Source organism: Dermacentor albipictus, chromosome 9, assembly GCF_038994185.2.
Source record: "Dermacentor albipictus isolate Rhodes 1998 colony chromosome 9, USDA_Dalb.pri_finalv2, whole genome shotgun sequence".
NCBI lineage: Eukaryota > Metazoa > Arthropoda > Arachnida > Ixodida > Ixodidae > Dermacentor > Dermacentor albipictus.
This window is the reverse complement of record NC_091829.1, coordinates 28,324,840-28,339,504: the sequence shown is the minus strand read 5'-3', so window position 1 is coordinate 28,339,504 and position 14,665 is coordinate 28,324,840. Positions and strand designations below refer to the sequence as shown.

Here is a 14,665-nt window from a genome sequence, read left to right as displayed (position 1 = left end):
TTCACCGTACAAGAAACAATTGGACATGTGCTACGAATGCAGATGATTCGGACACAGAGCGGACGTGTGTCCTTACCCCGACGACAAGATTTGCCGAAGATGCGGGTTTGCGGACCCTCCCGAAAACCATGAATGTCAGGCTAACTGTCAGTTATGCTGTATCGACCACGCTACAGCAGATCTAGAATGCAAGGCAATGTACAAGATACCCTTCCTGGTGAAGAAACGTCGCTGGGAAAGAATTAAACAAGAAAGAGACAAAGAACAAGAAAACTACAAGACGCAAGATGAGTCGCAACGCCTAAGCTCCCGGAACCCCCTTCGAAACCTTGCAGTGAAGGGCGTAGCAGATCCAAGTCCAGGAGCAAAGCCTGGTCCAAGACAAAGGAACCCCAGATTTTTAGAGGCACCACGCCAACACTAACGGTGAGCTGGCCAAGCACCGTCAAGCGGAAGCGCTCGTAGGCTGAAGCTATAGGTAATTATAAACTAGAGGAACATCTGGCACAGCTAAAAGAGGTCGTTGCAGCAATGAAACAACAAATGATAGTATTGAGTGATGAGAATCAGGGATTAAAATAAGTTCATAAAAAAGTTGAAAAACGAAAATAGAATGCTGGTACAACAAACACAACGGATAGCGAGAATTTGAACATGGAAGAAAACAGTATTACTCCAACACTTAAACGCAACACCACAGAGATCCACACAGAGAACCAAACCCTAGAAAACTAAAACTGCAAGCATCAGAAGGGAACATCTAGCATAATATCAACCAAGACCTGAGTAAAAGATAAAAAAGCACATCAGCCAGATGGAAGAATCAATTGAGGCTGTCATGGTCAGCATAGTCGCACAACTACAACCCATACATCTTGAGAATATAAAAGCAAGAGTAAGGAGGTTAGAAAAAACAATCGACTATGTAGCCCTGGCAAAGGAAATGGGAGCAGTCCCGAAAATGCCCAAGTCTGACTTTCTGCTCAAGCCGTCAACACTAGACCCGATAGCTTCTAATATCACAACATAATCATGGACAAAGAAAAAGTAGATATACCATATGGAAATAGAATTGCAGAAGTTACCGAAATAAAAAGGCGAATCTCTATCAATACCTGTAAACGAAAGACAAGACAGACGTAATAATTCTACACAAACGAATGGTCCCGGCAGACAATCAGGATACAAAACCATGGGCAATGCCGCAGCCGAAATTTAGGCACTTGCCACTCTAGTCTGAAGAGACCGTACGGTTGGACAACATAATACACGAGTCAAAGACATAGACAACGTACTAATAGAAATGATACCATCAACGAAGACAAATATATTCTAAACTTATTCAGCAGACCAAAGTTCAAGAGACAGATTCTTAACGCTATTCAAACGTACGCTCGAGATAGCAGGTGACCGGAATGTAATGATAGCTGGAGACTTCAACGCTGCTCACACCAAGTGGGGGTACAAATAGGTCAACACCGAAGGCAAGAATCTATAGCTCCACAACCAACAGGAAGGTCCAACCATAGTCACGGACCCAATAACTCCCACACGCCAACGCAATAGCGTCTGTGACGACTCCACACCAGACCGCACCTTCGCTGAGGATATACAATCAATAAGATGACTAAATACACACGAAGACCTGAGGATCGACCTATCCATAATCGAAATCCAGTTCAACGGAGGTCATGAGAAACGCACGGATAGTAAAAATAGTAAACTTAGTAAAACTAGGGTGACCAGTCTAACTTATGCACTCTGGATGAAATTCAACCTCAACACTAGTGACTGCCCTGCATACATAATCTCTTCTGCACGGTGACCAAGCTTTCACGTTGTTTTTCAAGTCCGTCCACAGGCCCCGGTAATTTTCTGTTACCAAGCTGTCGGGAAATGTGCAGCTGCCATTAAAACATGCAAAATTCAAGGATGAGTCCATTGACGAAAATTCGGAAAGCAAACACCTTATTGAAAAGTGTACACGGTCACTGATGAGATCACCTGACAAGTCCCAACCAACGGAATGGCGCTGGCAGGAGTCGCCGACGATCGAAGCACAACCACGGACCCCGAACGGTTATGTCCGAAAATAGCAGAGCACTGTGATGCCCTTACTGGAACTGTGTTTGGAATGAGGACGCCAACCTGCAAAAACATAAGGCTCGGAATACTTGTTAATAAAGTTAGCACAAACGTCTTATATCCCACAGAGGTTGCAGCCAAGTAAACAGTCCATGAGCCGAAATCCCCGTTGTTATTCATAATTACAGCATTTGTCGGTAAATGGTCAGTCACAGTACCTTTGCTGCAACGGAAGTGCGATGTGTCGCAGACCGTAGGCAACGTCCTTTCTTCGGGGTTGCTAGATGTGGTGGGCGAGAATTCCGAATGCCTTTTGCGACTAGGGTCAATTTATCGATCAAGAGCACTTTTCGCGCGCGGGCATTCCTTGACACGATAAAAGGACTTGGTTGCAAGTGCATTCGGAACAGGCCGCTGTCCGTAACGCAAACGTAAGGTGCAAACCCTATCTGCTATCGCTGCCCGAGGTGCGCTCAACCTGAAACTAATACGCAACGTAGCTCCTCACGTTTCCGTCACTGACAAGACCTCTAGTGGTGATGCTCCAAGGAACCTGAGGCCGAATTGTACACTACTGTGCACTGTTGATAATCTGGTATGGAATGTCTAGCTGCTTTCAGTTATTGGCCATGTCAAGCTTCAGCTAATGCCAATATTATGTATTCAAGCGGTTCCTTGAACGCATTTCACCCTCGCCACGAGGCTACTGACCTCGCACACTCACTCTGCGATGGGATGCGATGAAGCTGGTAGCTAGAAGCCAGTTCTTTATCCGCGTTGTTCAGTCATGCTCATTTGAAGTTGTCCATTCGGCTCCACTTGCCACTGAAAATTTTGGGACCAGATTTATTAGCGCGTCAGATGAAGCGGAGAAAAGGTCAAGTTTAAGAAAGCAGCAAAGCAATGTAAGTGTTCACATAATGCGTGGTTGCCATATATGGAGGCAGTGCATTTAGTCTGCTAGCAACCAGAATGCAACCGTTTTGAACGTGACCATCGAAAGACTATAATTGTGTTCTCCATAGATAATTTTTTACAAATTATTAAATGTTTTTGCAGAAATGCCGGGTACATTAACGATTACTTCAACTGTAAGTTTTGGAAGGGGAGTCTCCACATGAATTCAAAATATTTTACAAAGCCCCAACAAATACTGAAGTACACGCACGCACGCACGCACATACATACATACATACATACATACATACATACATACATACATACATACATACATACATACATACATACATACATACATACATACATACACACACATACACACATACATACATACATACATACATACACACACACATACATACATACATACATACATACATACATACATACATACATACATACATACATACATACATACATACATACATACATACATACATACATACATACATACATACATACATACATACATACATACATACATACATACATACATACATACATACATGTCTAATAGCCATTCGCTTTATGAGCGCAGGCAATTTGAGATGTTCCTGGCAGTTGCAAAATGCATGCAGTGATAAAACTTGTCTACAACAAGATCATCCGCTTCACAAATCAATCCTGAGTTGTCGTTTGTTTAGAGGCCTTAAGAGTGAGGTAAAGGCTAGACAACGGTGTCTTGACTTCAACTATCGCCGCGCAAATCTGAATGATGAAAAGCGGTATGGCAGGCCCAGAATGTAGAACTATGCAATTGTCGGACAAGTGAACCTGCAACTGCGACTTGTTCGACGGTTGACAATTAGTGCTCTGGCTGATCAATTTCTTTTTGTGAGCCGCATCACCATTTACACAATCGTAACGGAGGTGTTCGGTATCGCAAATTCTGTGCAAGGTGGGTGCCGAGAAATGCTTACCGAACAACACAAAGAAGAAGGAATGTCAAGTGGACGAGCGTTTTTAGACCTTTATATGCACGACTAAGACGATTTCCCGTATTCTTACAAACAATGAGACTTTCATATGACGCACCAACGCATAAACAAAAAAAAAACACAGTCGATGCAGTCGCGCCATTTATGTTTAACAAAGCGGAAGAAATTCAAGCAATTACCATACCTATCGTTTACTGCGACGAAAAGGGCATTCTTTTCGGTGATTTCGTTAAACGTGGGCAAAACAGATTACGTGTACTGCACAACTCTTCCCAAACTAAGGCGTACTGTATCCTTATATTCTTGTAGTCTTATATTACTGTAGCGGCTACGTGTTCTTGTATTCTTGCAGACGAAGAATCCATCGACAATGACGTCCGCACAAGTTCCTCAGTGTGGAAAACCAGCGTAAGGCTTCTTGTTTTTTAACATTCGTAAAATGGCGATGGGGCAGATAGAGGTTAACTTCCGTATACTAGATCTTACACTCGAAATGCCAAAGCAGATAATCACATGTCGGTGCGCCTTCGAGCTCGTCAAACAGAATAACATTACGCAGACCACACAGAGGTTGTGGCCTCGGAAAGTGACGCCAGAAGTAAGTAATTTGGGTATTGGGGCAGCGATGGAGGCGAAGTTTTGTATGAAAAGGCTGAAATAGCCTGACGTCCGCAATATGTCATATATTCAGATACACAGATGGATCGCAATGGGGCAGCAACAGCAAGTCAATGGTGCTTGTACCGTCAATGCACCGTCAATGTAGACGGTACATTGCGCTGCTGCCCGCCCATTCTTCGTTTATTCTTCATCACGAATAAAACAAACTTAAAACAGCACATAATAACTGTTTGAGACTCTCTCGGTCTTTCGATAGGTTCGTCATGCCGCGGCAAAAGCGGAATGCTTACCACAGTTGAAGATATGTGTTGCAGAGATGTCCGGTTGCCGTCCAAGCCAAGCACCACATCTCGTAGCATCGAATTTGACCCATAGGTCAGGTTCACCTTTTGATTTTCGAGAACTGCACCGGGAGCCAACCTGAAAAAGAACATGCCTCAAGTCAGTATCCTTCAAACTGCCCTCTGCTATGTCATCCAGCATTACTATCACATGACCCATATCGTTACTGATGATTCCTCAACCCAGTAGAGTTCTTGTGGCGTTTTTATTCCATCAAGTGACCAACAGCCCTCGTACCGCCTTGAGAGCGCAAGGTCAAGTACAACGGCAGAACTTTGTGAAATGAAGAAAGCCGTTCGGAACATAATGCGGCAGCCGCCAGGTCATTGGGCTGTATTTGCAAATAAATTCAATGGCAGGTCTCCAAAACGCTAAACATAAACAGGACTCGGAACCATCATCATGTGACTCGAGATACTGGCTACCTTCGTCAACCAGCCAACGGTTCTAGTCACCCGATTACATTCCGGTGGGTTCCAGGACACTGCTCCTCACGGAAATGAGAGAGCCGAGGAAGCAGCCTACAGGGTTCTTCAGTACAATACGTAAAGAGATACTTTGCGAAAAGCGATGCATCGGTGACGGAAAAAAGTAGAGATGTGTGAATATTCGAGAAGCTCTAATATCATCCAATATTTTATTTTTGGTGTTTGTATTCGATTAGAAAAAAAAATAGATATTTGAGAATGTTCGAAGATTCAGATAGATGCGATTATTCGCATCAAAAGAAATATATTGCCGGCTGTGCGGGAGCAAGCATCATTCTTACAATTTGTTTCAGTCTAATCTAACAATATTGCGGCGATTTTGGGCTGAATGTCGTCACGATTTCGCGATGCCAACGAAATTTTGCCTGTAAAGCACACTTATCCATCAAACTTATCACTTTGCGGGAAGGCCAGCCTCTCAGTGGGAATGGGCGCGGGTTTGCGGACAGCGAGGACGCGTTGTTTTTTTTTTTTTTCACGTCACTCAATCTAAGCTTATTGCTTGACAGAAAGTGTGATGAGTGACGACCAGCGCAGGGTCTAATGCCTCCAAGTTTAAGGCTTTTCATGCGGTATAAAAAGTCACAGGCTGGGAAGGACACCTAGAGGGAATTACCACATTTTCGACGTTAACATGAGTTAAATTCCCAATTCTTTAGTATAACGGCTTCCTAGACCAGTTTTTCAACACTGTAAATGCATTTGCAATGTTACAGCATAAGAAATTAACCCAACTTGCTAATAAATTCGTGGGGATATCATTATTCGATATTCGATTCGATAATAGAAGCTAAATATTCGTATTCAATTTGTATTCCAAAATCTTGATATTCGCACACTCCTAGCGAAAGGTCATGCTCCAATGCTCCAGCGTACCTTCTGTCACTCGTCACTTGAGATCAGAAGCGCTACATATATACATTATATTGACCAAACTTCCTAGACTACCTTTTCAATGCAACACAGCGAACATCATTTTGCATGTAAATACTGACTCGATCTTTCACACGCCTTTCTTTTTTTTTCTTTCCTTCCACCCTCTCGCGAGTCTGCGCAAGGGGTCCAACCAGGTCCAACCAAGCCGACTTGCCCTACATGTGCTCTCAATTCAACCTGAAATTCCCGCACAACCTCCAAACGCCAGAACGTCTCCACCATTCGACGCAGCCCAAAAAGGGGAATTCAGAGAGAGACCACCCGAAACTCTGCAGGTTCATTTTTCGCAAAATTACCATTTCCTGAAAATAGCAAGACATCGGCCGCGCAGCTAAGCCTACTGAGGATTGCCAAGCCAGCGCCTCTTTTAGCAAGATGGCTCGCACGTCGCTTCCTTTCCTATTGGAGGCACCCTGCAGCGTCTCGCGAGCAGGAACCGCGGTATAGCTATCCCAACCATGAAACTGTATACCATTGGAGCCACGTGACTCCCATCGGTGCTGCTTGCTGCCGGCAGACAGAATCGGTAGCTTCCGCACGGTCTGGTTAGGCCTAAGTTGATCGAAAACGCTTGGCACGAAAACTGGCTTCAGCAGCCGCTTTGCAAGCGTTTCCTGTGTCCACAGTGTCCAAGTGCTGACTGCACACTACAGAACACTACAGGGTAACTTGACGGCACTTAATCCTTACTGGAAATTGCCTTAGCCACTGGTCACGCAGACTGCCGTCGGAAGGTGTTTCGTTGAAAGACACGCCCGGCTCTCGTTTTCTCTGACTCTATAGGCGAGCATTGTAGCATGAAGTGATGGTGCACTACTTGGCGATAAACATGTCGTAAGGCTCAATAAAACATGCTCGCGCATGAAAGCATAAAAACAAGGCAAAAGACTTACTGAAAAACGGACGCAGCAGTAAGCACCAACCTGACGGGCGAACAGAAGAACTTACTGTGTCTGGCCGAGAATAAGAACACCGTCTGCAAGCTTGGTGAAATCATTTGGCACTTTTCACCAAACTGCGCCCTTTATTTCTTTATGGCGTTGCTTTTATACAGCAAAAGCTACGGTGATAAGTAAGCAGAGTGAACGAGGAACTAACATGAATTTTGTTTGCTTACGCAAAGATCCCAACGTGCGGTCGCCGTCTGCTCGGGTTTTACCGGCGGTGGCGCGGCGGCGGCCGGTGTTTCGCAATCGTCCACAACAAGGGGCTCTAGTAACCGCACGAAGTGAAAAGGAGGAAATGGTAAAGCAGCAAGTTTTTAGCTCCCGTCGTAGGCAAAGAGGTTAATACTAAGTCGGTTGTATATAAGGCTTCTGGAGTGGCCGCCGCTGCGGCCGCCTAGGAGAGCGACTGAAGCCACCGGCGGCCATATTGCCGAGGGCACAAGAGACCGGGCCTAGAACACATTCCGCGCCAGCACTCGAACGCGCTTTCGGTTCCCCGATAAAAAATTGCGCAATAAATATTTTGTTACCTTGCATTATTATTTTACTTGCGATAAGGCAGTTTAGTTACGATGTTAAATGATAATACATTTATTTTTGTGTGCATGAAAGCGTTTTAATGATTAGCTCCATTTTCAGTACATATAGCAAATTGATTTTTTTTTGTTCCCGGCATTGCATTTATATACCACATTAATTTGATAACGTTCTCAATGATTAGTTGTTTTTTGTACGTATCACTATCATACTACTGTTGTTATTTTTGTGTTATATTTTATGCATTTGCTGTGTTTCATGTAGAAGTTTGTACCGTGCCAACTCTCTACTGCTAACCCAGGTCCAGTCAGGCAAAGCGCCTTTTGTATCGGTTCCTTCTTTTCCTTAAAAAGAAAAAAATAAACTTAGCAAAAAGAACACCATGCGTAGTTTTAAATATTCCAATGAATAACATTTTCGAAGTTGTTAACATGGGAAGGGACCTAAATATTATGCCTTTAGCGCCCTGGACGGTGGTGCCGCTGGCTATAACACTTCCAAAGTTAGTTCTAGTAAAACATTAATACCCGAAAAACTATGGAAGAACTGCGACGCAGTAGCTCAATTGGTTGGAGCATCGCACGCGTAATACGAAGACTTTGGATCGCTCCCCTCCTGCGGCAAGTTTTTTCATCCCAGTTCATTGCCATTAATTCATTATTTCTTTAGTTCAGTTACTAAGTGCAAGTGATTTCTTCTATGTTTTCCTTGGTGTCTTTGTTCGTTGGCTTCTCATGATATGATAAATAAATTCGGGCCTCTCCATTAAACCCCTTTATTCTCGTTCACTACAGGAAAGAATCAATACTGAGACACATATTCATGTGAATTTCGAACAAGGTTTATACGACTGCCGAAGGAGTACTGAAGCCTGCAGGTTTTCTTCCCGAGGGCAAAAAAAGCCCCAATGCACTTTGAAGCGAGGTATCCATAAGAAACATATTCATTCTCTAGGCATGGCCTATTCCTACCATTAGAAATATTTATTGGCGACCTCCTTCTCTTTAGAAGATACGATTAACTTTGTCCCGTTTATACAGTGTGTCCCAGCTAACTTTAGCCAGAGTTTTAAAATATGCGAATGCCCCGTAGCTGGACAGATCAAAGGTAATGTTGTTTGCCGTCGCCTGGAGATACTCGAATTATTTTTTTTTCATTCCGCCTAATAAGATCATGTCTTGATTAATTAATCAACTTCCCAAATATTATAATTAGATGTAAAGTTGTAGAGCGACATGAAAAACCCCCGATACAATTCTCTGTTGCTCAATACGTGCTACACAAGTGTTTTTCCGAGCGCGAAAGAAGCCCGCAAATGCACGCAAAATTGCCGCGCGACTGGCCGCTCGAACCACTTCGAAGACTCGGTTTAATGCGAATATTCGAATCAAGTCGAATATATTGCTGGCTGTGCGGGAGAAAACTTGCTTCTCAGTATTTGTTCCTATCTAATCCAAGAACGTAGGAGCGATGGCGTGGTGAATTTTGTGACGATTTCGTGATGCCAGCAAAATTTTGCCTGTAAAGGGCACTTACCCACTAAACGCTTCAGTTTGCGAAAAAACTAGCTTCTCGGTAGAAAGAAACACGGGTCTATGAACAGCGAGGGTGCTTTCTTTCCTTTTTTTTTTCTTTTTTCATCTTCACTCCAAATTCTGAGTTTATTGCTTGACCGCAAGTGCGATGAGTGACGACTGGTACACTGTCAAATTTTTCCGAGTTTACGGGCATTTGATGAGGTATCATAAGGTACTGGCTGGCGAGGACAGCTAGTAGGTAACTCAATTTTCAAAGTTAACAGCTAAATACACAATTTTTTTAGTGTATGGGCCTACTAGCCTGGTTTCTTCACATTATCAACGCAATTTTAATGTTACAACATACCAAATTAACCCAACTTGCTGACAAATTCATGTGCATATCATTATTCGATATTCGATTCGATATGCGAAGCTCAGTATTCGTATACGATTTGTATTCGCAAATATTGATGTTCGCACACCCCTAGCGAAAAGTCATGCTCCAATGCACCAGCGTACCTTACTTTACACGGTAGATCCGGACATCAGATCAAAACTGCCACATATACAGACATGACAGCTATTTACTACCAAAACCTAGAACTAATTATGGTAAATTTACTACTAATTTTTCAGCCACACTACTTTGGAACTCATTACCGTGTCATATTAAGATATCCTCTCATTTTTACACATTCAAGTCAAACCTTCGTAAATTTTTGCACTCAATATAACAATGTGATCGTTATCATTTTATTAATAAGTGCTTTGTGTCGTTAATGTTTTACAGCGTAAGCAAGTGACTAACTTAATATGGTGTCTTTTGTGTTTTTATATAGCTGCTTTGTATTTATATATCCTACTCACTTGTAATGGGAGGTCCCCTGTACAGTCTGTTGACTATGGGACCTCCCTCTGTATGTATGTATAATCCCCATTTGTAACCTTATTAATATGCAAATAAAGAACTCTTGAACTCATGTATAGACAGACAGACCCAACGCCTCTCAAAGAATGCTAATCGCATTAAAACATAAGTGCTCCATATTTATTTATTTATTTATTTATTTATTTATTTATTCACTTATTATACCCTCAAGGTACGGTTGTACATTGCAGAGGGGAGAGGCAAGGTAAATACAGAGGCAAATCACACAATAGTTGATTATAGGGAAAAAATTATAAGTACAGAGAAAGAACTTTCAAAAAAAGCGTCAAAGCTAAATATCTGGAAGTCAATAATTAATGAAAAGAACAAGGAGAAATAAAGAAGGAAGGCAACAACATGGCAAAAACATCGCAAAACATGGTATACAAGATAATAAGAATCGTAAATAGAAATTTGGAAAGCGTTGCAAAAATACATGGCGTAAAAAAAGGGGAAAGGAAAAACGAGAACATACAATATAAAAATACGAGCCCTAGCTTATGGCATAAGAGCAGTTATTAAGAGCAGTTATTGTTCCGATACGTACAAAACTTAGTGTCAGACAGAACCGCCCCCATTGGGGTTGGGAACCTAAGAACCGAAAAGTTCGAGGTGCCGAACAAGGGAACCGCCCCAAGGACCGGTAATCTCGCATTTGCTCTTCAATATCACAATCATGCAATCACCCAAAGGAATTAAATAGGAGGGCTCAGTCCCGCCTTCTACGTATACGATTTAACGATATGGATGAAAGAACCATCTACGGGCCAACAACAGAACGCACTATTGGGAGCAGTAAATCGCATCGAACGTTACTTAAACCAATACGGGCTACAATGCACCCTCGAATAATCAGAACTGCTAGTGCTCAAAGCGAGAAATCGAGGTAGACCACCAGCCTACGCCTTCGAGCAATCCGACCCGACCGTAACACTTCACGGAATATAAACACCTCGAGTGGAGTTATTGCGGATCATCGGCCCTGTCATACATAAAGACGGGTTGGGAGCCGCGACACTCCCCAAACTTCGAACATCGCTGACCCATGTGACGCGCCTCATTAAGCGAGTTGCAAACCAAAGACACGATGCGGCTCATGGTACCCCCTATTACCAGCCCCCCCTATTACCGGCCCTGAAGAATGCTGAAATTGAAAAAAAAAACTAAACATCGTGAGTAGCAAAGCTACCACGACCGCACTGAGAATTCCCAAAAAAGCATCTACGACACGATCCTAAAACACGACACGACAGACACGAGTCTTAAAGCAATCAAATATTTAGTTGGAGTAATCAAAGTCATCCTTTACACACTCAATACAACAGCAACAACGAGACACATGTAACGAGAAAGGGATCAGCGTCGCGCGGCAGTTGATATTACAAGTGAAAAGAAAAAAAAACATCATAGTGCACCGCCGTGACAGGGTGGCGGTCTACCAAGAACGAGAAGTCTTCGAAGCCCAGCCTGCAATCAGCTGACGCGCTCGGCAGTGCATGCATGCAGAGGTGCAGAGCTCGGGGGAGAGGGCATCAAGTCAGCCCGGGGACGCGCCCCGATGACGTGTGCCCGGGGCGACCAATGAGAGCGCGTTCCGGTGATGTTTTCCCGCGCATTCTTCGCGAGGATGGAGAAGAAAGTTTGCGCGGGAAAATATCTCCACCGCGCTAACCATGTCCGCCATGTTTCCACTGAGCAACGATTCCACGAGAACGAGCTTGGCGAGTGACCGGCACTGCGTTCGACCAGGGGGCTGAGGTACGGGAAGGCACTTCGATATCCACAACCGCGAACGTTAAGGCTCGAACTGGAGAGCCCTGCTACCTTTTCGTTATGCCTGAAGCTACAGCCCCTCCGCACGCGTTCAACACAGTTTAAGACTTTACCGACTGTATTCATGTAACCACTGTCTGGATTTAGGCTTACTATACCTCAGTTTTGCCATGCACCGCTCACACTGGCTCCACGTAGTTTGCCACTAAGTACCCGCTAAAGAAACAAACGATTTCCTGAACTCGCCGCGATGTGTAAGGCATCCTCACTTACCGTTCCTGCCTTTCGCCGCTTGGAGCGAGTTCTTGCAGTCAGTCTTTTTCGTCATTCCGAGGTATTGCCAAGTGTTCCACAGTATCCAGCAAACAGTTCGGTACTGGCAAACGACGCGCACTGTCCATTTCTGAATGTCCATGGTGCGGAGAGTCCGTTTCCCGCCAAAAGTTGCCGCCATAGGTTCCCTCCCAGAGTTCCCGCCTAAACTGCGGGTTCCCAAAGGCACGCATATTCATACCGTTTCGAAGTCTGCAGCATGCGATCAGTCACTTTCGCCGGTCCCCAGCACGTCTCCGGTGCTCCGAGCCCCTCCCGTCAGACGGCGAACAAGCGAGAGCTTGAAAACAGCGCGCGAAGTCTTCCAGTGCCCAAGTCCCGCATCCTCACCAATTCTCCGTCAATTTCCGACGTGGCGGCCTCCACGCGTATTCCGGCAACCCAGTTAAGCACTTCTGGACGACGTGCGGCAAAGCCCGGCGCGACGAACCACTGCCGACGACCCCACCGATCATCCGACGCACCAACGAGCTCGAGCGCCCAGCGCAAACTGACGCGCCGAGACCGCGGTCTTCGCGCGCTTTCCAGATATGTCCCTATAGATAGCTGGTTAGGGACAATGAGCTTAACTGTATCACTCCGCTGCGAGGGCAGGCGCAGACGGCATCCGTCTTCTCTTTCCCCCAGTAGCTTCTCCTTCCGCTGCTTAGACCGGCGTAAAACCGGAACGAACTGGTTGTCCGTCGTGCATCGTGCGGATAAACGAGCTCGAACAGTGACAATCGCTGTTTATAATGAAGACGGGATTTCAACTCGCGGTCTGGGATCACGTCAGCCTGCATCAAATCCGCTGCCAGCTTCTCGCAGCCCGATGCCAAATACCGGGTCGTTCCTCACTGTGCCGCACGCACCGCTGCAAATGATTTCACTTTGCACCTCCTAGAAAGCAAGTACGTAGTTTGCCACTGGTCCCTGCATTAACACATGGAATGCAGCTTGCAACTACGGCTGCGTGCAAGAAATGGCAGTGGGCACGACTGGTAGGATAGGCAGGCGGGCACGTTAGCGGCAAACATGCAAACAGCCTCCAAAGCCGTGCGTGTGAAGTCGGCTGCATCGGTGGTTGGCGAACGTACTGAACCGTATAGTCGACGGCGCCGCGAAATTCTTCTTCTTTTTGCGAAATAATTTCGACTGGATCTCGTGAACGTCAGGGGATCTCTCCCAAATGCGGGCCGCTAGAGCTACGAAACAAACCGGGATGAGCCTGGCGACGATATCGGCGCCGACAGCAGCACTAACGCCGCGCGTCGTCTGGTCGCTCAAATTTTCGCGCACTGCTCCGCCCGTTCGCACGGGTTCTACACAGTAAAGACTGCAACGACGGCATTCAAGGAACCGCCGCTTGCTCTTAAGTCGAGAGAACTTACATTTTCCACGCACTGCTAACACAAGCTACCCGCAGGCTGCCCGTCAGTGCAGCGAAAGGAACAGCCGCCTTTCGAAACTCAATCACCGCGAAGCTTATAGCATCTCCACTTACCGTTGCCGTCGTCCTCGTCCTGGAGCGAATCGAGCAATTCCGTCTCTTTGGTCATTCTGTGGTGCGCCGAAGTGTCTCATCCAGCGAACAGCTCGGCACTTGCAAGCGACGCGCACAATGTCCCCTTCCGAATGTCCGCCGCACCGAGGCGCGTTTCCCGCCAAAAAAACGATCTCGATCTGGGCCGCGACTCGCCGAAGAGTCTCTCCTCCTGAAAGACTCACGGTGAACCAGCCAGGCGCCAACGGCGCGCGCGTTCGGCGCCGATTCGAAGTTTGCAGCGCGGTGTCAGTTCCTTCCGGCGGTCCTCGACGCCGTCTCTGGCACTCCGAGTGCAACCCGGCTGACGACGGACGAGCAAGAGCTCGAAGAGGGGCGCTCAGATTCTTCCGGCATCCAAGCCAGCATCCTTATTCACCAGTTCTCCGTCAATCTCGGCCGCAGCGGTCGCCAAGCGTATTCCGACAAACCATCCAAGCAATCTTCAACGACTTGCGGTACATTTTCGCGCGGTGGACCACTGTCGGCGACCCGATCGAGTTTCCGCAGCAGCAGCCGCAGAGAGCCCAAGTCGCGTTGACGAGCGCCTCCGGATTACTGGCGGGAAAAGAGCACGGCTGGCACGGCTACCGGCGCCCTCTGCGTGTCCCTATGGGCGATTGTCTAGGGACAACGGTTTCAACCGCAAGACATGACTTCGGGCGCAGGCGCGGACAGTCTCTGTCCGGAAAGTTTCCCCAGAAGCTTCCCCTTCCGCTATTCTATTTTTGTCCT

The 14,665-nt window shown here is 45.9% G+C and overlaps 1 long non-coding RNA gene across 1 annotated transcript; it reads right to left on the bottom strand.

Annotated features, from left to right (window-relative positions):
• Nucleotides 1-2,270: 2,270 nt before the first annotated feature.
• LOC135917994 (uncharacterized) lies at nucleotides 2,271-12,506 on the bottom strand. The gene is made up of 3 exons (XR_010569496.2): nucleotides 12,349-12,506; nucleotides 4,895-5,024; nucleotides 2,271-2,910 (listed from the first exon to the last, which is right to left on the bottom strand). It is a non-coding gene; the product is annotated as an uncharacterized lncRNA (long non-coding RNA).
• Between the last annotated feature and the right edge of the window lie 2,159 nt (nucleotides 12,507-14,665).